General features: G+C 44.5%; 1 protein-coding gene across 4 annotated transcripts in view; it reads left to right on the forward strand.

Annotated features, from left to right (window-relative positions):
* Positions 1-21,309, forward strand: part of LOC122540199 (alkaline phosphatase) — a 152,018-nt gene that overhangs the window by 46,440 nt on the left and 84,269 nt on the right. For 3 of the 4 annotated variants that reach the window (XM_043675573.2, XM_043675571.2, XM_043675576.2), the window contains exon 2: positions 1,441-1,538. The gene's annotated coding sequence lies outside the window, so the exon portion shown is untranslated. Of the gene's footprint in view, positions 1-1,440; positions 1,539-3,402; positions 3,478-21,309 lie in introns of all 4 variants that reach the window. The other variant, XM_043675572.2, reaches the window with a different exon arrangement.

Below are 21,309 nucleotides of genomic sequence, written 5' to 3' on the forward strand. Positions count from 1 at the left end.
CATTATAGGTTTGGGAAGACCTTAATGTAGCTTCAACATTAATGCCTCCAGAGTCAACAATGCAAACATACAAATTAGGTCCAGGAGAAGGCCATTCAACCCCTTGAGTCTGTTCTGCCAGTGAATATGTTCATGGCTGATATGAAACGCCACTTGCTGTCTGCCCCCCAGTAGCCATTGACTCTTCATCAATCTGTCTATCTTTGCTGTGGAAACATTTAATGACCCTCAGCTCCACGGTTGTCTGGGGAAAAAGAGTTCCATAAACTCTCAGTCCTCTGAGAGAAAATAATTGGTTTGATTTCTGCTGTAAATGAGGAGCCCCTCATTTGTAAATGGTGTCCTCTAGTTCTAGGTCCACCCAGCAAGGGGAAACAATATTTTCAACGTCAAGAAGCAATGTCAGATGATGCCAGATCACGTAGGCACTGATGGTGAAGCTCAACTTGGCGTAAAGTTTACAGGCAATAACCATTAGCAGTTGCCTTGTCTTTAGCCCAGCCTTCTGGAGAGAGCTTTGGGGGACATTTAGAAAGAGAGCAAGAAAGAAATTGACAAAATGCAAGCAAAGGGATGTGATTGGCATGTGAATGGGAGAGCCAAGGAAGGGTAGGGAAAACAAGAAGTGATAGTTATCAGAGCAGGAGTTTGTGAGGTTGGATGAATAAGACTTGGAGGGAAAGGGAGTGGGAGGTGGAGTGAGGTGAAAAGAGTGCAGGAGCTAGAAAGAGATTGAAAGAGTTTAGAGGGATATGGGCCAAACATTAGCAAATAGGACAAGTTCAGTTTGGGAAGCCTGGTCGAGTTGGGCCGAAGGGTCTGTATGACTCTGAGTGAAAGACTTAATCAGGAGTTTAGAAAAAAATTGACACGAAACTTAAAAATGTCAGGATCTAGAGATGCGCTAATCTGCATATTTTGTGTGGTTTGTCTGTTACAACTGTGGTATGTACTATGTTCTTCTCTGGGTTTTGAACTTTGAAATGTTGGCCACCCATGGTTTCCCTTGTGGTATAAAGCTGTGAGACTGTGGATCATGAAACCGCACTTTGTTGTAATCTCAGGAAAAGCCTGCTGCTTTGTGACATTTGTTTCTTTATGTGATGCTGTTTTTTTGTCCGGGGTTTTCTTTGACCCACTACCTCAATTACCACTCTGAGCAGCCCACACATAAATGGCAAAGCCCTGAACTCATGCCATTGCAAATCCTGAAGGTAATCTCAACAAAGGGAGTTTTAAATTGAAAAATAACCAAATCCACAAGACAGGAAGTCATTTGGAAGAGACTGAAACCATTTGCCTTTTCAATGAAAGGCTAAGGAAAGTTCTTTGTGTGTTTCAATGAGACGGAACCCTGATTCCAAAGTGAGAGGCAAAAGGCATTTTAACACTAACCAGGAGACAACAAAGAGCTAAAATCTGCTTCAATTCTGTTTTCAGGCTGAACATCATTATCAGTTCCTGTACTAACTCTGGCATTGGCATTTGATAACGCAAGTCAGTGACTCACGCCTAGAACACGGGAAGATTACAGAGAAGTAAGTTCATCTTTTCTTTTGAATTATATTTACTCCAAAAGCTGGTATCTTCTTTGTGTGAAGGTTTACTTGGTGTTAACCATTGTTTTTTTTCACAATTTCTCTACTCCCCCGCCTCCTAAGACCATCTGCTGACAATCCTCAGCCAATGACAGGCTGTTCCATCCATGAGGGGGCTGAGTGTCCTTAGAATTTTCATTGGGCTTCTACCTAGCATTTCCCCAGAGGGAAGAGACCAAAATATCCCCTAGTCCGACCTAGCAAATGTCTCCGCCTTACCTCTGGGTACTCTGCTCTTTCCCCGTTAAGACCTTCAGGATGGAACTGTGAAGAATAGGAGAAAGGTTTGGAGTGTACTGCTGCGATTTCACAGTCAGAGAAGGATGTGGGTTACAAAGCTGTTGTTTTTTTCCCAAACCTAACCATTCGCTGTGCAAAAAAAAACCCTTCCCACATGACGCCATTGTTTATTTTGCCATTTGTCTGAAACCCATTTTTCCATATTTCTAACCAACTGCAAATTGGAACAGCTTCGCTTAATTGTTTCAGTTTAGAGTCCTCATAATTTTGAACACCTCTATTAAACCCCCATTTTAGCTTGCTCGCCTGTAATGAGAACAGCCTTGGCTTTTCCAATCTAACCTCAAACTCAATTTTCTTACCTCTCAGCTCAGTCACCGACATGTCAATACCCTGTTTTTTTCCTGCAGCATAAATTGATGCTCCCTCCAAAATCTGAGATTCTTACACCCGTCCTGATGAGTGTGAGATGAAAAGCTATGACATGCCTATCTCTCTTTTTAATCCTTTCCAGACAATTAGTTGATGAGTAAAGTTGATGTTCCATCCCCAAGATGTTCAGCCACTCTCCCCTCCTGCTCCAAAGACATCCAACGCATGTTAACAGAGAAATTATTATCTCTGTCACCAAGATAAATTTTCAGAAATATCAATTTGAACAAGACCTAATGCAAACAGATGGTTCCGTATCTTGTCAATTCAAACAGCAACCAAATTCAGTTTGATACATTCTTTGTCTTTGAATAAGTTCACAAATACAATTCAGCCAGTTTAACTATTGGTTACTACGCATTCTCTTTGATAGAAAGAAGAGGAAAATTTAAAGAGTTAACATCTCCAACTAACCCCCGCATCCTTTACAAAGAGACATAGCTGGCTGATACCATTTTACGTCTTCTTCTCCTTCCGTATTCTGAAATGACACAAAGTAAAGACTAACAGAATTCTTTGTGATTGCACAGGGACAACCAAGAGTTTTGTGTTTTACACAAAAATACCTGCCCAAATGAATATTGACGACCGTTGTCAGTTTGGGAAGCAGGTGACCACAGAAGGGAGGTCTGACCTGCCTTTAATCTCAGGTTTGGTTTGGCGCAGTCCCCTTAATATTGATCTAGTCATCTGCTGTATTTAAACAGTGCCCTTGACGTGGGCATTATCACTCTTTATTCACACTGTATACAATGGCGTATCAACTTCTTAACCAAAGGCTGTCACAGTCCCTTAGTGAGGGGGGAGGGAGACCTGTCAGAGCAAAGGTAGGGTGGCAGTGTGCAAGTGTGGGCTCTGTCTGTTAGCATGGGATTCAGTCCTTGGAACCCAGTTACAATGGCGGCCATTTCTTCCTTGAAGCTCACAATCTGAAATTTCCAGAATGTGACCCCATTTCCTGACCTCCCACTTTGGGAGGCTCTGCTATTTGCATTAGTGCTGCCTAGTACGGACTGTTGCTTCTCACTCTCTCTGTCTCTATCTCAGCTTTTAAATGTCCCCAGCTTACATCTAGCCTGTATCCTCAGTTACATCACTGACTGATTTATGTTAACCACAGACTCCATAATAGTTTCAGATATTTTATTCGCTCCATGGAGCAGTGACAAGAGATCCAGTATCCTGTAGCCAACAAGCACTGTACAAGGTATAAAGATTTACACAACTACTTAGTATGATCGCGGTTGACCTTCTGCCTAATCTTGTGCAAACTCACTGTGCCTCTGATCCCCCACAGCCTTTTGCCACTTCCGATTAATAAGGAAAGAGAAACAAGATAAACAGATGCTTATTGTGGTGCCCCTGGGAATTGGTTTAGCTCCATTGGCTGGATTGTTGGTTTATAGACCAGTGTGATACCCAACAGCATGGGTTCAATACCCATCACCGGCTTGAGGTTACCATGAAGGCCTCTCCTTGTCTCTTGTCTGAGGTCTGGTGGCCCTCACGTTAAATCACCACCAGTCACTTCTCCGAAAATGAGAGCAGCCCCTATGGTCTGGTAAGCCTATGGCAACATGACACAACACTATGGTGTTCCTCAATGTAATGGGAAACTGGATTTAAATCCTGAGACTTAGGATCATGGTGTTCAGCGATGTGTTTGGGCATCATTAGGAAGGGGTTCAAGTCAGTGAAGACCAACTTCCTTGGAATTGAATGAACAAGGAAAGGAAATCTGCTTTAGATCATCTGAGGAATGAAACTGAGAGAAGCTAGAAATGGCCATTCAGTATCTCCCCCATTTTCCTTTCAGTCTTCCAGCTAAATTGATATCGTTCTCCCTAAGAACACTAAATGCTCGCTGAAGGCTTTGTTGCCAGGGTTGGAGGATCTGAGCGACAGAGAGAGGCTGAGCAGGCTGGGGCTGTTTTCCCTGGAGCGTCGGAGGCTGAGGGGTGACCTAATAGAGGTTTACCAAATTATGAGGGATATGGATAGGATAAATAGGCAAAGTCTTTTCCCTGTGGTCGGGGAGTCCTGAACTAGAGGGCATAGGTTTAGGGTGAGAGGGGAAAGATATAAAAGAGACCTAAGAGGCAACTATTTCACACAGAGGGTGGTACGTATATGGAATGAGCTGCCAGAGGATGTGGTGGCGGCTGGTACAATTGTAACATTTAAGAGGCAATTGGATGGGTATATGAATAGGAAGGGTTTGGAGGGATATGGGCCGGGTGCTGGCAGGTGGGACTAGATTGGGTTGGGATATCTGGTCAGCATGGACGGGTTGGACCGAAGGGTCTGTTTCCATGCTGTACATCTCTATGACTCTATGATTCTATAATGGTTGGCTTGTGTTCCTTTTTCTCCCAACTTAGCTGAATAAGGAGATGTTTGCTCCCGCTTTTAATAAATGGGTAAGTATCTAGACTCAGGGCTATGTTCCCAGGCTGAACTTAGAGAATGATTTAAACTCAGTCTGGATGAATTCATTTCTTTGTTGTGTGTATGAAGCATAATTTTCCATTCAGTGAACAGAAGAATGAAAGAAGAAAATATAGCGTGTATTTAGTGACTGTCTGACCTTTAATACATAGATTCAGCATCATCCCCTTTAACATCCAAACCTTGGGAATGATCTACCATCCAGGACCCAATCAGCACAGTAAAGGAAATTGTATCGTTTCGGGGCTAGTTTGCAAGTTGAAAATCAAGATAAATATATGTACCTCTGACTTTAACCATGGTCTGATGAATGTGACACTTTAAATCTTCTATGTCTATGCTATTCACTGCTGTATTGGGATATCTCTAAATGGAATCTCCATAGACACCCAGGTAGCTCTGATTATTCAATGAATAAATATGCAATAAGATAAGTCACTGAGACCAAAGGAGTCCCAAATACAAATTCTGATCTGTGCTAATCTCAACCAAACCCTTTGTAGGAGCATGTATAAACATACAGAAACAGGACAGGCCATTTGGTTCATTGTGCCTGCAACATTGTTGCATTGCTAGAGAGTTAGCAGAGGTAAGAAAACTTTATTTAAGATACATGTCATTGTGGTGCCATGTTGCCTGGGGCTGCAAGAGAAAGCAAGGTCATGTGACATTGCATCACTTCCTGTGGTGTCTACTGTCTCATTAGCATGTCACGCAGCTAACACTAACCTCTTCTATTACTTCTGTCTGTAGTCCTCTGGTTCTACTCATTATAGTACAGGAAGGTCAGTACAGGTCACTTGTAAAATGAGAATTGGTCTGACTGCCATTTGTAAATTACCCAATAGCACTCCTTATCCACACACAAGCTAGAATCAATATTGCAGCTTTAATCGTCACTGGCAGGGGCAATTAGTTAATAAATGGAGGATGTTTTGAATTTCGTGTTTAAACTTTGTAAAAATTCATCGCAATTTATTGTTGCCAGGTTACGGCTTGCTGGGAACCATTCTTTCCCTTTCCATCATTGTGGTCAGAAATATACAAAAAAATTAAAATGATAAAGAAAAAGTACACTGAACTGATGAGATATTGGTGGAAAGTGAAAGTTTTCAGAAAAACTGCAAGAAGAGAAAATCTTCCTTTCCTCACCCTTCTCTGCCTTCCGCGAGGACTGTTCCCTTTGCTAATCCTTGGTTTGAGCCACTCTCCCCACCAACACCACCATAAGCCCACCCGAACCCCAAGGTACCTTCCGCTTCAACGAGAAAAGATGCAAAACCTGCTGGCACATCACCCCCGACCCCTGCACCCATGGCTCCAAACAGTCCTTCCAGGTGAGACAAAAGTTCACCTGCCTCTCCTATTTGCAATCTGATTTGTTGTGGCAATGGAGGCAGCCAAGGATGGTCATGTCAGAAAGGGAGTGGGAAGGGGTCTTAAAATGGGCGGTGACTGAACTGGTCCTCACCCTGAACAACTTCTCTTTCCAATCCTCCCACTTCCTCCAAACCAAAGGAGTAGCCATGGGCACCCGCATGGGTCCCAGCTATGCCTGCCTCTTCGTAGGATATGTGGAACAGTCCATCTTCCGAAACTACACTGGCCCCACCCCCCACCTTTTCCTCCGCTACATCGATGACTGTATCGGCGCCGCCTCGTACTCCCACGAGGAGGTTGAACAGTTCATCCACTTCACCAACCCCTTCCATCCCGACCTCAAATTCACCTGGACAGTCTCAGATTCCTCCCTCCCCTTCCTCGACCTTTCTATTTCTATCTCAGGCGACCGAATCAACACGGACATCTACTACAAACCGACCGACTCCACAGCTACCTGGACTACACCTCCTCCCACCCTGCCCCCTGTAAAAACGCCATCCCATTCTCCCAATTCCTTCGTCTCCGCCGCATCTGCTCCCAGGAGGACCAGTTCCAAAAACGCACAACCCAGATGGCCTTCTTCTTCAAGGACCGCAATTTCCCCCCCCCCGACGTGGTCGACGATGCCCTCCACTGCATCTCTTCCACTTCCCGCTCCTCTGCCCTTGAGCCCCGCCCCTCCAACCGCCACCAGGACAGAACCCCACTGGTCCTCACCTACCACCCCACCAATCTCCATGTACAGCGCATCATCCGCCGTCATTTCCGCCACCTCCAAACGGACCCCACCACCAAGGATATATTTCCCTCCGCTCCCCTGTCAGCATTCTGTAAAGACCACTCCCTCCGTGACTCCCTCGTCAGATCCACACCCCCCACCAACCCAACCTCCACTCCCGGCACCTTCCCCTGCAACCGCAGGAGGTGCAAGACTTGCGCCCACACCTCCCCCCTCACCTCCCTATAAGGCCCCAAAGGAAACTTCCATATCCACCACAGATTCACCTGCACCTCCACACACATCATCTATTGCATCCTCTGCACCCGATGTGGCCTCCTCTATATTGGGGAGACAGGCCGCCTACTTGCGGAGCGTTTCAGAGAACACCTCTGGGACACCCGGACCAACCAACCCAACCACCCTGTGGCTCAACACTTCAACTCCCCCTCCCATTCCACCAAGGATATGCAGGTCTTTGGACTCCTCCATCGCCAGACCACAACAACACGACGGTTGGAGGAAGAGCGCCTCATCTTCCGCCTAGGAACCCTCCAACCACAAGGGATGAACTTGGATTTCACCAGTTTCCTCATTACCTCTCCCCCCACCTTGTCTCAGTCAAATCCATCGAATTCAGCACCGCCTTCCTAACCTGCAATCTTCTTCCTGACCTCTCCGCCCCCACCCCAGTCTGACCTATCACCCTCACCTTGACCTCTTTCCACCTATCACATTTCCGACGCCCCTCCCCCAAGTCCCTCCTCCCTACCTTTTATCTTAGCCTGCTGGACAAACTTTCCTCATTCCTGAAAAAGGGCTTATGCCCGAAACGTCGATTCTCCTGTTCCCTGAATGCTGCCTGACCTGCTGCGCTTTTCCAGCAACACATTTTCAGCTCTGATCTCCAGCATCTGCAGGCCTCACTTTCTCCTCTCCTACAACCTAGTTTACTGTATCCAGTGCTCCTGATGTGGTCTTCTCTACATCGGGAAGACCAAACGTAAACTGAGGGAATGTTTTGCTGAGCATCTTGACCAGGGGTTGACCCGACCTCCCAGTCACCGCCCATTTTAAGACCCCTTCCCACTCCCTTTCCGACATGACCATCCTTGGCTGCCCTCATTGCCCACAACAAATCAGATTGCAAATTGGAGGAACAACACCTCATCTTCTGCCTGGGCAGCCTACAGGCCGGAGGATTCAACATTGAGTTCTTCAGTTTCAAATAACCTTCCTTCCCATCCCCTGACTCTCTTCCCAGCCCCTCCCCCTCCTTTTCATTCCTTACATCAACACTTCCTTCCAGCTACCAACCGGATTCATTCCTCCCATCGACCAACCAGGTCATACGCTTTATCTGTGTTCACCTATCCCCACCTCCCCACCCTGCCCCCCCCCCCACCTCTTTTCTCTGCAACTTCCGTTACACCCACCCCCAGTCCTGAAGAAGGGTTACACCAGAAACGTTGACTTCTCCACCTCCTGACGCTGCCTGGCTTGCTGTGTTCTTCCAGCCTCCTCCCCGTCTACCTTGGATTCCAGCATCTGCAGTTTTTTTGCCTCCAGCCTAGTTTTTGGCAACTGTCCCACTTACCTTTTCTGATGGAACCTTTTCCAAATCTAGGGAATTTTGGAAATTAAATTCAAATCATCAACTATCTCTCAAGTCACTTATTTGCAGAGCCAAAAGGAAATGCATTGGGACCCAAAGGCTTGTCAGCCTATAACTCTAACAATTTACTCTTTACTATTTCTCTGATGTTTGGAATTTATTTGAGTTCTTCACTCACTTTCATTTCCTAATTTATCGTTTCCTAAATAAATATTTTTCTCTCTTACTATGTCGCTACTCTTTGATTTATCACTTTTATTATTATGATCCCATGCCATCATTATTTCATTTAAAAACTTCTCTGCTTCCCGACTTGCATAGCTCATTGGAACATTGGTTCCACCAAGATTCAAATATGGACCATCCCAATGGGGCAGCTCTGACTTTCCCTAACACTGATGCCAGTGTCTCATAAAGCATGGCCCATGTGTTAACATTAACCAGCTATTTTACCCATTCGTATTTGCTTTGTATTTCTATGTCACACAAACTTGATTGAGTTCTTTGAAGAAGTAACAAAGAGGATTGATGAGGGTAGAGCAGTAGATATGATTTACATGGACTTCAGTAAGGCATTTGACAAGGTTCCCCATGGGAGACTGGTTAGCAAGGTTAGATCTCACGGAATACAGGAGAACTAGCCATTTGGATATAAAACTGCCTCAAAGGTAGAAGTCAGAGGGTGGTGGTGGATGGTTGTTTTTCAGACTGGAGACTGTGACCAGTGGAGTGCCACAAGGATCAGTGCTGGGTCCAGTACTTTTCATCATTTATATAAATGATTTGGATGTGAGCATAAGAGATATAATTAGTAAGTTTGCAAATGACCCCAAAATTGGAGGTATAGTGGACAGCAAGGAAGGTTACCTCAGATTACAACAGGATCTTGATCAGATGGGCCAATTGTTTGTGAAGTGGCAGATGCAGTTTAATTCCGATAAATGCGAGGTGCTGCATTTTGGAAAAGCAAATCTTAGTAGGACTTATTCACTTAATGGTCAGGTCCTAGGGAGTGTTGCTGAACAAAGAGACCTTGCAGTGCAGATTCATAGCTCCTTGAAAGTGGAGTCGCACATAGATAGGATAGTGAAGAAGGCGTTTGGTATGCTTTCCTTTATTGGTCAGAGTATTGAGTACAAGAGTTGGGAGGTCATGTTGTGGCTGTACAGGACATTGGTTGGCCCACTGTTGGAATATTGCGTGCAATTCTGGTCTCTTTCCAATCAGAAATTAGCTGTGAAACTTGAAAAGGTTCAGAAAAGACTTACAAGGATATTGCCAGGGTTGGAGGATTTGAGCTATAGGAAGAGGTTGAGTAGGCTGGGGCTATTTTCCCTGGAGCGTCGGAGGCTGAGGGGCGACCTTATTAGAGGTTTACAAAATTATGAGAATAAATAGACAAAGTCTTTTCCTTGGGGTTGCGGAGTCCAGAACTAGAGGGAATAGGTTTAGGCTGAGAGGGGAAAGATATAAAAGAGACCTAAGAGGCAACCTTTTCATGCAGAGTGTGGTACGTGTATGGAATGAGCTGCCAGAGGAAGTGGTGGAGGCTTGTACAATTGCAACATTTAAGAGGCATTTGGATGGGTATATGAATAGGAAGGGTTTGGAGGGATATGGGCTGGGTGCTGGCAGATGGGGCTAGTTTGGATTGGGATATCTGGTTGGCATGGACGGGTTGGACCAAAGAGTCTGTTTCTGTGCTGTACATTTCTATGACTTTATGACTCTAATTGGAATCATCAAGTCATGGAGCTGTACAGCTATGTCCAGCTGTCCAGCCTATTCAACCTCTCCCTATATCTCAAACCCTCCAACTCCAGCAATATCCTTGGAAATCTTTTCTGAACCTTTTCAAGTTTAACAATATCTTTCATAAAGTAGGGAGACCAGAATTGAACACCGTATTCCAAAAGTGGTCTGAACAATGTCCTGTACAGCTGTAACATGACATCCCAACTCCTGTACTCAATGCTCTGACCAATAAGGCATGCGTACCAAGCGTCTTCTTCACTACCTTGTCGACCTACTACTTCAAATTCGAGGAACTATGAGCCTGCACCCAAGGTCTTTTTGTTTGGCAACATGCCCCAGGCCTTACCATTTAATGTATAAGTGCTGCCCTGACTTGTCTTCCCAAATGTTAAGATAATATCAAATATCATATTTAAACTTTTAACAGGAAATGAGCGAACAAACACTTGAGTATAGAATATTTGATTGCAGGGCTTCTCATTTCAACTCTTTGGACCAGATCAGATTCCACTGGCACATAGGTGGCAACTGTTTTATTCTGTCACCCCTCATCTGTTGCATCTATTTTGTGACTTGGGCGCTGTATGCTTCTACGGCATATAACGTGTGTTCCACAATAGTAAAATTAAAAATCGTGAGTTTCCAAGAACCAAGGTCCCAAGTCCTTCTTTTTAAATAGAGAAATGGCCGTTCCATCTATGATTAACATTCCATGGCCACACAATGCCATATATTTATCACAGGGCTAGAAATTACCGAGGGCAAAATCCAAAAGATGCTTCCCACAAATTAAACATTTCAATAGTTAAAAAAAAAATAGGTTAACTCATTTATTCATTCCTTTCTAGTGCATATGAAGCATCATTTTCCATTCAGTGAACAGAAGAATTAACAAAGGAAATATAGTGTGTATTTAGTGACTGCCTGACCTTTAATACATAGATCCTTTGCAGCGCCTTCCCCTTTAACATCCAAATATTGGGGATAATCTACCATCCATGATGCAATCAGCACAGAAAAGGAAATTGTATCAAGTTGAAAATCCAGATACAAACGTACCTCTGACTTTAACCTTGGCCTAATGAATGTGACATTTTAAATCTTCTATGTCCTATACTATTTACTGTGTATCTCTAAATGGGATCTCTATCCTCTTTGGTCTGGGGACTGCTACTGGTTTGGTCACTGACATTTTGTTTTTTTAATGAATGAAATTTCAAAAGGACACGACACATCACAATTTGAAACTTACATTTCTTTGTCCTTTTCGAAATTTATAACCAAGAGATTTCGAGCAGTTTGAAAGTGTGAAATCAGGTATGAGTGAGGATACAGTATTCCATGATTGTGAACGCTGAGATTTTAAACACAGTGCAAGTGATGAAGTTTCGTCATCAAGGACCTTGCAAAGAAAGAAATCAGAAATTTAACAGCTGATGTTCCTTTCTGTTGCAGTTCATTTTAGTTGGTTTTTCCAAACAGTAGAAAGCACCGTCTCAAAGGGTTCATTTGCGCAAAAGCTGAACTGGGGAAGAAATTGTAAAGTCTGGAATTATTCAAGTCAGGCTCTGAATGTTAATTCAACTGCGCCTTGCATGCTTGGCTTTCAAGTCAGTATCTCAATGACATTGAAGCATAATACTCACAATTGTCAAAGGGGAGAGGAGGAAACCAATTGACTGAGGACAAAAGAAATAGTAAGGACGGTCGTATAACCCTTTGTGATTGATTTTAAAAGGGTTCTGGATGCTGGGACCCTCTCGCAACTTGGCTTTTCTGAGTAAAGAAAACTTGAAACTTTGTAGCATGTCCTCAGCTTCTCACAAAGCCTTGTGGGTCAGTTCATTTGGTTGATTGTCAAGAGAAGTTGACCTTGTGTTAATTCTTTGCCAAGCTTCTCAAACAGACTGCAGTGTTCACAGCAGAACTGAACCCGTCAAACATTGTGATTCTAATTTCTGTTGCGCGCCGTGGCGTCACTGAGCAAGCAGATGGTCCATTGTATTCGGCGATCTGACCCTTCAACTCTGAACAGGCAAGTTCAAAGCCAACTTAGAGGAAGGCAGATGGAGGTGTCTGTTTAGAGGCTCGTGGTAAAAGGCACAGAGTCATTTTCAGTTGCTAGTTTTTTGTTTTAAAAGAATTTACTGTAAATTGGGAAACCTTAACATCAAGGTACATGTTTTAAAAATCTTTGAATACTAGGCACTAATTAAAATAAAATACTTAAAGCGACGATACACAAGAAGAGGCAATTTGATATTTCTGATGTGGAACCTTTCTTATAATTACTCAAAATCTGTATTTAACTAATTTCTTCATGGATTTGGTGATTTGTCCTTTCAGCTCTTTTTTTCCATTTCTTTTTCGAGCACCTAATATGATGCCATTTGGAGTGGTATCAGGTAAAATGCCCATGCCGCAAGTTGTGCTGCGTTTCTCCTCAGAAGTACAAGTTAATTCTGCACTTTTGGTTGCAGGTCAGTAGTTGCAATTGTAAATGACTTTAGTGCTCCCTTCCAGTGTCCTGTAGATACTGATAGAGGACTGAGAATACAATGAAGCTTGGTTGTAATGAGGTCTGTGTAATAAGGATTATCTGATGTGTGCTATGGTCAAACTGATGCACTGTTTCCAGGTTGGAGGACAACACCTCACTCTGTTCACTTCGTTTCAAGAATGAGAGGTGATCTTGTTGAAGTGTATGAAATTCTGGCTTGTCTCCTTGCTATAGGAAGGATGTTGTGAAACTTGAAAGGGTTCAGAAAAGATTTACAAGGACGTCGCCAGGGTTGGAGGATTTGAGCAGGGAGAGGCTGAACAGGCTGGGGCTGTTTTCCCTGGAGCGTCGGAGGCTGAGGGGTAACCTTATAGAGGTTTACAAAATTATGAGGGGCATAGATAGGATAAATAGATAAAGTATTTTCCCTGGGGTGGGGGAGTCCGGAACTAGAGGGCATAGGTTTAGGGTGATAGGGGAAAGATATAAAAGACACCTAAGGGGCAACTTTTTCACATAGAGGGTGGTACGTGTATGCAATGAGCTGCCAGAGGATGTGGTGGAGGCTGGTACAATTGCAACATTTAAGAGGCATTTGGATGGGTATATGAATGGGAAGGGTTTGGAGAGATATGGGCCGGGTGCTGGCAGGTGGGACTAGATTGGGTTGGGATATCTGGTCAGCATTGACAGGTTGGACCGAAGGGTCTATTTCCATGCTGTATATCTCTATGACTCTATTTGATGGTTTGAGCTATAGGGGGAGGCTGAATAGGCTGGGACTGTTTTCCCTGGAGTGTTGGAGGCTGAGGGGTGATCTTATAGAGGTTTACAAAATCATGAGGGGCATTGAAAGGATAAATACTCAGAGTAGGAGTGTTCAAAACTACAGGGCATAGGATTAGGGTTCTGGGGAAAGATTTAAAAGGAACCTTACGGGCAGCTTTTTCACGCAGAAAATGGTGTGTGTATGGATTGAGCTGCCAGAGGAAGTTATGGAGGCTGGTACAATTGCAACATTTAGAAGGCATCTGGATGGGTATATGAATAGGAAGGGATTAGAGGGGTATGTGCTGAATGCTGGTAAATGGGTCTAGATTGGGTTGGGATATCTTGTCAGCATGGAAGAGTTGGACTGAAGGGTCTGTTTCCGTGCTTGTACATCTCCGTGACTCAACTCTGTGACTCGATAGGGTAGTTACAGAAGTGATGTTTCCCTGGCCTAGGAGGGTACATGATTTCAGAGTAAGCAGCAGGTCATTGAGGACAGGAGGAAAGAGGATGGTGATCATTCTTTAGAATTCCCAACCCCGTCAGATTCTGGAAGCTCAATCCATGAGTATATTCAAAATGGAGGTCAATAGATAATAAAGTCATTGAGAAATGTGGGGATAGTGTGGAAAATGATGTGGAAAACAGGAACGATCCAGCAATATGGTTGACTCTCAGCTGCCGTCTCAAATGGCCAAACCAGCCACTCAATTGTATCAGTCACTATGAAGTCTGAACAAGGAAATGAAACCAGATAGGTCCCCTGGCTTCTAACTGGGCACTGGCAAAAGACAAAGGCAGAAACAGCTTTGTCAATGCTGGAAAGTCCTCCTTCCTAATATCTGAGGGCGAGTGTCAAAACTGGGAGAGCTGTCTTATCAAGTCTGAGCAAGCAACAGCCTGACATAGTTATCAGCATTGTGTACCATCTACAAAATGCACTGCAGGAATTCACCAAAGGTCCTTTAACAGCACCTTCCAAACCCACGGCCACTTCCATCCAGAAGAACCAGACAGCAGATACAGGGGAACACCAACACCTGCAAGTTTCCCTCCAAGTCACTCAGCATCCTGACTTGGAAATGTGTTGCTGTTCCTTCACTGTTGCTGGGACAAAATCAAAGGACATTGTGGGTTTATCCTACAGCATGTGGACTGCAGCAGTTCAGGAAGGCAGCTCACCACCACCTTCTTAAGAGCAACTAGGGTGGGGCAATAAATGTTGGCCCAACCAGGGACACCCATGTCCCACGAATGAATAGAAAAAAACGGCAGAACAGATTTGATGGTTCAATTGGCCAAGTTCCTAAGCAGCTATGAAAGCAGTGTTAGTGTTTTAGATCCATGAGCTTTCCTGATAACTGCAGTTCCAGTTACATAGCATTCCCTCCACCACTGATGCTCGGTATCAGCAGGGTGTACTATCTACAAGATACACAGCAGAAACTCACCAAAGATCCCTCCACAACCCCTTCCAAATTCACAACCACTTTCATCTAGAAGGACAAGGGCAGCAGAAACATTGGGAACACCACCCCCTGCAATTTCCCCTCCAAGCCTTTCACCATCCTGACTTGGAAATATATCACCATTCCTTCAGTGTCACTGGGTCCAAAACCTGGAATTCCCTCCCTCAAAGCACTGTGGGTCAACTTAAAGCACGTGGACTACAGTGGGCCGAGAAGGCAACTCAAGTGCATCTCGGAAGGGGCAATAAATGCTGGCCGGCCAGTGATGCCCACATCCTACGAGTTACAAAAGAATTCCCAGGATTTAAAGGGCCTTTGAAGCTGTCAGTAGTCACTTGGAACTCCACGGCAACCATTGATGTTCAGCAGATTGAGACTTTAAAGGGAACCTGATCCACTCCTTAGGAAGCTCTGCCCTTGTGTTTCCTGTTCAATGCATGTTTATCCTTTGTCACAATAAGTTGATGTAATGCCAATGCTTGATATTTTCCCTTAAACTTGTTTGTTCATGTTGGCTTTCTGGGTCATGTCACTGTAGAAATAACTTAATTCCCTATCAGCTGCCTTTTCTGCTGACATCCTTTCCTGACACATCTTGACCTGACACATCTTCCTTGCCAGAGACTAATCCCACCATCCGTCTCCAAGGTCACCTGCCCTTTCCCCCTCAGTGTGGCTGCTGAAGCTGCTGCTTATCTCCTTGGAGGTTGTCCTGACCTTTGCTTGGTCTTTCAGTCTCAAATCTTTCATTCCCTGAAACACACAGAAAATGCAGGGATTTGCGAAGATTCCAATGCTGGAACCTCCAGTCTCCAGAATCCAATTCCGGTGTAAATTCAAGAATTCATGGCATGCCATCCAGGAAATGTATGAAAAATTGGTTTGGCCCTGGTCCTAAGTGGCAGGGGAAAGTTTTGTAAAACACGTCCACAGAATATTCATTAGGGGCCGATACAAGGTACAGAGGGACTGGATGAGAAGATGTTAAGAGGATAAGAGGGTGGCATCGTGGCTCAGTGGTTAGCACTGCTGCCTCACAGCACCAGGGACCTGGGTTCAAATCGGGCAACTGTCTGTGTGCAGTTTGCACATCGTCCCTGAGTCTGTGTGGGCATCCTCTGTGTGCTCCGGTTTCCTCCCACAATCCAAAGATGTGCAGGTTAGGTGAGTTGGTCATGCTGAATTGCCATAATGTTCAAAGATGTGTAGGATAGGTGCATTAGTCAGGGGTAGGGTTTCTCTTTGGAGGGTCAGTGTCGACTTGTTGGGCCGAATAGCCTGTATCCACACTGTAGGGATTCTCAGATTAGGTCTGTACTCATGAATATAAAGAAGAATGTAGGGTGACGTTATTGAAATGTACACGACTCTCTGGAGACTTGACAGAAAGGTTGTTTCCCTTTCTGGAGAGTCTAGGACCAGAGGGCAGAATCTCAGAATAAGGGATTGCACATTTGAAATGGCGATGAAGAGGAATTTCTTGTCTCAGAGGGTAGTGAATCTGTAGAATTCTTTACCACAGAGGGCTGCGTCGCATGTTCAAAGTTGAAACAGAAAGATTTGCAGGCAGTCAAGGAATCAAGGAAAAAGCAGGAAAGTGGAGCTGAGGATTATCAGATCAGGCATGATCTCATTGACTGGTAGAGCAGCCTGCGTGGCTTGAATGGCCTATTTCCACGTCAGAGCTGAAAATGTGTTGCTGGAAACGCACAGCAGGTCAGGCAGCATCCAAGGAGCAGGAGAATCGACGTTTCGGGCATGAGCCCTTCTTCATGCCCGAAACGTCGATTCTCCTGTTCCTTGGATGCTGCCTGACCTGCTGCGCTTTTCCAGCCACACATTTTCAGCTCTGATCTCCAGCATCTGCAATCCTCACTTCCTCCTATTTCCACGTCAACATGTTTTAGCTCTTGTGGTTTAACTTAGCTCTGATGATGTTTGTTCCTGCTTATTGACTAAACTAAGTACCTGTACAACAAAAAGCAAGTTAAACTAAAGGCTCTCTACTACCTCAATAGGTGAAGTATCCTCCTTCAGAAGTAGAAGCCTTGGATGAATTTATTTTAAAAATTGTTTAGGTAAATCATTGCACCGGTGGAGTTGGGGTTGAATGTGGAGATTGGATATTGCTTGGGGACTGAAGGAGGAACTGAGACAAAATCAGTGGGAGGAAGAAAGTTTGAAGGGAACCATTACATCTGCAAGAGATTTTGGACCAATGTGTCATTGAGCCTTTGAAAGGAACAAGATGGTTTTTGTCCCTTGTGAATAGAATGGCGATCTGACTGTAATCATTTGGCCATTTCACTGAGAGTGCTGACCCTCATGAGCACTGAGCTTACGAACTATACAGGAAAGTCTGCAGTAAATGGTTAAATGGTTTAGGTAAGAAGTCAAAGAGTTGACAGTCCATTGTATAATTGCAGGTCTATTAGAGCAAGGCGTTTGCTTGGATTCAAGCAATACAATGTAGGTCAGTTGGAGATAAGATTACAATGGAGCGTGTATAATTGTTTTTGTAGCCTCCCTCTTGCCCGATCACAAAGGCGCCATGCCACAACCAGTGATATGGATGGACGGATGGGATCACTTGGCCTACTCAGTGTGAAGTTTTCTTCAGATTGAAATTTCAACAACACACTGCACAGAATTCTTCAATAATGTGTGTCTTTTAGAAGCTGCATCTCTGACAACCATCAGCATAAATTCTACTCCAATCCACAGCATCCCTGATACAAGTATTCATTATAGTTGTTCTCACCACACAGTGTGTGTTTGCCTGGACTTTACCCATAGCCTTTACTGACCTCAAATTCCATTTGAAATGCTCCTCATTCACAAAAAGCTTCTTCACTTCTCAAAATATCTCCTTTTTTTTGGCTTACGGCTCTCTGTTTGCTCTATTTTCCTATGTTTAAAGGCACTGTTTAAATGTAGGTCATGTCTGTCAGAGTTACATCCTACCCTTCCCTGTCCTTTCAGTTTGTAGATAATGTTCTATTAATGATTTTGCTTTCCCAATCATGTTACACTGAGTGATAGCACAGAAATGGGCCTTTTTTTCTATTTAGAGTCATAGTCATAGAGATGTACAGCACGGAATCAGACCCTTCGTTCCAACTCGTCCATGCTGACCAGATATCCCAACCAAACCTAGTCCCAACTGCCAGCACCCTGCCCATATTCCTCCAAACCATTCCTATTCATATACCCATCCAAATGCCTTTTAAATGTTGTAATTATACCAGCCTCCACCACATCCTCCGGCAGCTCATTCCATACACGTACCACCCTCTGCATGAAAAAGTTGCCCCTTACGTCTCTTTTATATATTTCCCCTCTCACCCTAAACTAATGCCCTCTAGTTCTGGACTCCCCGACCCCAGGGAAAAGACTTTGTCTATTTATCCGATCCATGCCCCACATAATTTTGTAAACCTCTGTAAGGTCACCCCTCAGCCTCCGACACTCCAGGGAAACAGCCCCAGTCTTTTCAACCTCTCCCCATAGCTCAGATCCTCCAACCCTGGCAACATCCTTATAAATCTTTACTGAACCCTTTCAAGTTTCACAACATCTTTCTGATAGGAAGGAGACCAGAACTGCACACAATATTCCAACAGTGGCCTAACCAATGAGCTGTACAGCCACAACGTGACCTCCCAACTCCTGTACTCAATACTCTGACCAATAAAGGAAAGCATACCAAACGCCTTCTTCACTATCCTATCTACCTGCGACTCCACTTTCAAGGAGCTATGAACTCCAAGGTCTCTTTGTTCAGCAACATTCCCTACATAGAATTTTAGTTAAAGAGAGGATGTAGGAGAACATGTGTTCAGTCATGAGGTGAAAGTGAATAGGGGCGATGGCGTCATTCCAAGGTGTGCGAAAGGCTCGACCATTGACTATTTCGGCAGAGGAGAATCGAGTTTTCCTACTTTCTGGGCGGCTTTGGCCAGGCCAGCATGTATTGCCCATCTCTAATTGCCCTGAGGGCAGTTAAGAGTCAACCATATTGCTGTGGGTGTGGGGTCACATGTAGGCCATGGATTTCCTTCCCTAAGGGACATTAATGAACTAGCTGGGCTTTTCCTGACAATCAACAATGGATTTGTGGTCATTATTAGATTCTTAATTCCAGACTTTTCATTGAATTCAAATTCCACCATCTGCCATGGTGGGATTCGTACCCAGGTCTCCGGAACATTTGTTGAGCTTCTGGATTAACATTCGAGTGATAATCCCCCTATTTGGCCCATCTGATCTCTGTTGCCATTAATGATCCAAACAAATTTCCTCTCCCTTGGGGTGGAACCTTCTGAGCCTTGAGCCTGGAGCTAAGAAGGCAAATTGATTGGAGGGGATGGTAAGACCCTCAAACTCTGTTACCTTCCAGCTTCTGCCTGAGTTACTTTATGTACATGAAGACTAAAGTGGTCATAATGCTCCACTTCAGGAGGAATTATCTCAGTTCTAGATGTGATGAGAAAACGTTGACCCACTTGACTGTTAAACTAGTGTGGGTTGTGTAACCTATGCATGATGAGGGCACTAGACATGAGGTAAGGGGTGGACACTGAGAGCGTCTGATGCACACACGCACACATATACCCCCCCCCCCCACCAAAAGTGACTAGTCCTCACCATCTTGGTGTTCCTTCTGGCACAAGCCGTGGCCTGCTCAGAATGGCTGCCAGGTGTGCAAGAAGTGGCAGCCTCTTATTGATAAAAATGACATGGATGACCGTGTGGGGCCTTGAGTTAGTACATTTGCTGATGACACAAAGATTGGTTGAGTGGGTTAACGGTGAGGTTGAGCATCTTGGACTACGAGAAGACCAAATGGCATGGTCATCTAGGCAGATAAGTGGCAGTTGGAATTCAAACCTGAAAAGTGTAATGTGATACACGTTTGGAAGGAGTAATCTGACAAGAAGGTGTTCAGTGAATGGCATGACACCAGGACGTTCTGTGAAACAATGGGACCTTGGCGTGTTTGTTTACAGAGCTCTGAAGGCAGAAGGGTGTGTTACTATGGTGGTGAAAAATGCACACGGGTCACTAACCTTTATCAGTCGAGATATAGGTTACAAAAGCTAGGAAATGATGTTAGAGTTGTGTAGAACTTTAGAGAGACCACACCTGGAGTATTGTGTGGACTTCTGGTTGCCACATTCCAGGAAGGATGGGATTGCAATGGAAGGGGTGCAGAGGAGATTCACCAGGATGCTGCCTGGGATGGAAAATGTAAGTTATAGGGAAAGGGTTGATAGGCTTGGGTTTCTTTATTGGAGCATTGCAGTGTACAAGATTATGAGGGATGTGGACAGAATGGATATGGAGCAGCTTAGTTGAAGGATCAGTCATGAGGAGACATGGATTCAAGGTGAGGGCAGGAGGCTGAGGGGAGATGTGAGGAGCTGAAACTTTATTGCTGGAACAGCACAGCAGGTCAGGCAGCATCTAGGGAACAGAAGATTCGACGTTTCGGGCACATGCCCTTCTTCAGGAAATTCTTCAGGAGATGTGAGGAAAAATGTTCTTATCTGAAAGGTGGTGACAGTCTAGGAGAAAGTGAGGACTGCAGATGCTGGAGATCAGAGTCGAAGAGTGTAGTGCTGGAAACGCACAGCTGGTCAGGCAGCATCCGAGGAGCAGCAGAGTACAAGCTCTGGAATGCACTGCCTAGGAAGGTGGTAGAGGCAAGTTGCCTCATGGCCTTTTAAAAGTACCTCATGAGCACCCGGCATGTCATAATGTACAAGGCTATAGCCAAGCGCTGGCAAATGGGATTACGTTGAATATCAAAGATTTCTCATTTGTCAGTTCAGACACAATGGGAGGAAGAGCCTCTTTTGCACTGGATGTTTGCATGATTCTTGCCTGGCTTGAGGAATGTCCACAGCTGCCCTCCAAATTGCCCGACTGGAGGTTGAGTTTCCTCAGAAGTGTTAGGCCAGGACTCACCACTTTTCTGAACAGGCGAACAAGGTAGTAATGTAGGATTCTGCTCTCTGTTTCAGCTAACACCATAACACAGCTTTATATTCCTTTCTGTCAGGATGTATTGAGCTTCTTATTCAATGAATCGATGCTGTACTCAGCCAAACCCTTGTCGTTGTGCATTTTACTTCCTTTCTATAGTACTGTCTGACTGGAGGAGTTCTCGTGAAGTCCATACCGGATTTGATAGTGATTATCTTGATCTCTAGACCTGGATCCCTTTGGGACAGGCTGTCCCTTACACCTACATTGTCAGTTGTATCATTATCCTATCCTTTTTTCCATGGATAATAGCCTCAGCCTTCTCAACCTTTCTTCTAATTAATGCATAAAATTCAGCATTCCAAACTTGTATCTGCTGATGCTCTGTTGTA

Source organism: Chiloscyllium plagiosum, unplaced genomic scaffold (assembly GCF_037043375.1).
Source record: "Chiloscyllium plagiosum isolate Xiang-an unplaced genomic scaffold, Cpla_swu_hap1 HiC_scaffold_37, whole genome shotgun sequence".
NCBI lineage: Eukaryota > Metazoa > Chordata > Chondrichthyes > Orectolobiformes > Hemiscylliidae > Chiloscyllium > Chiloscyllium plagiosum.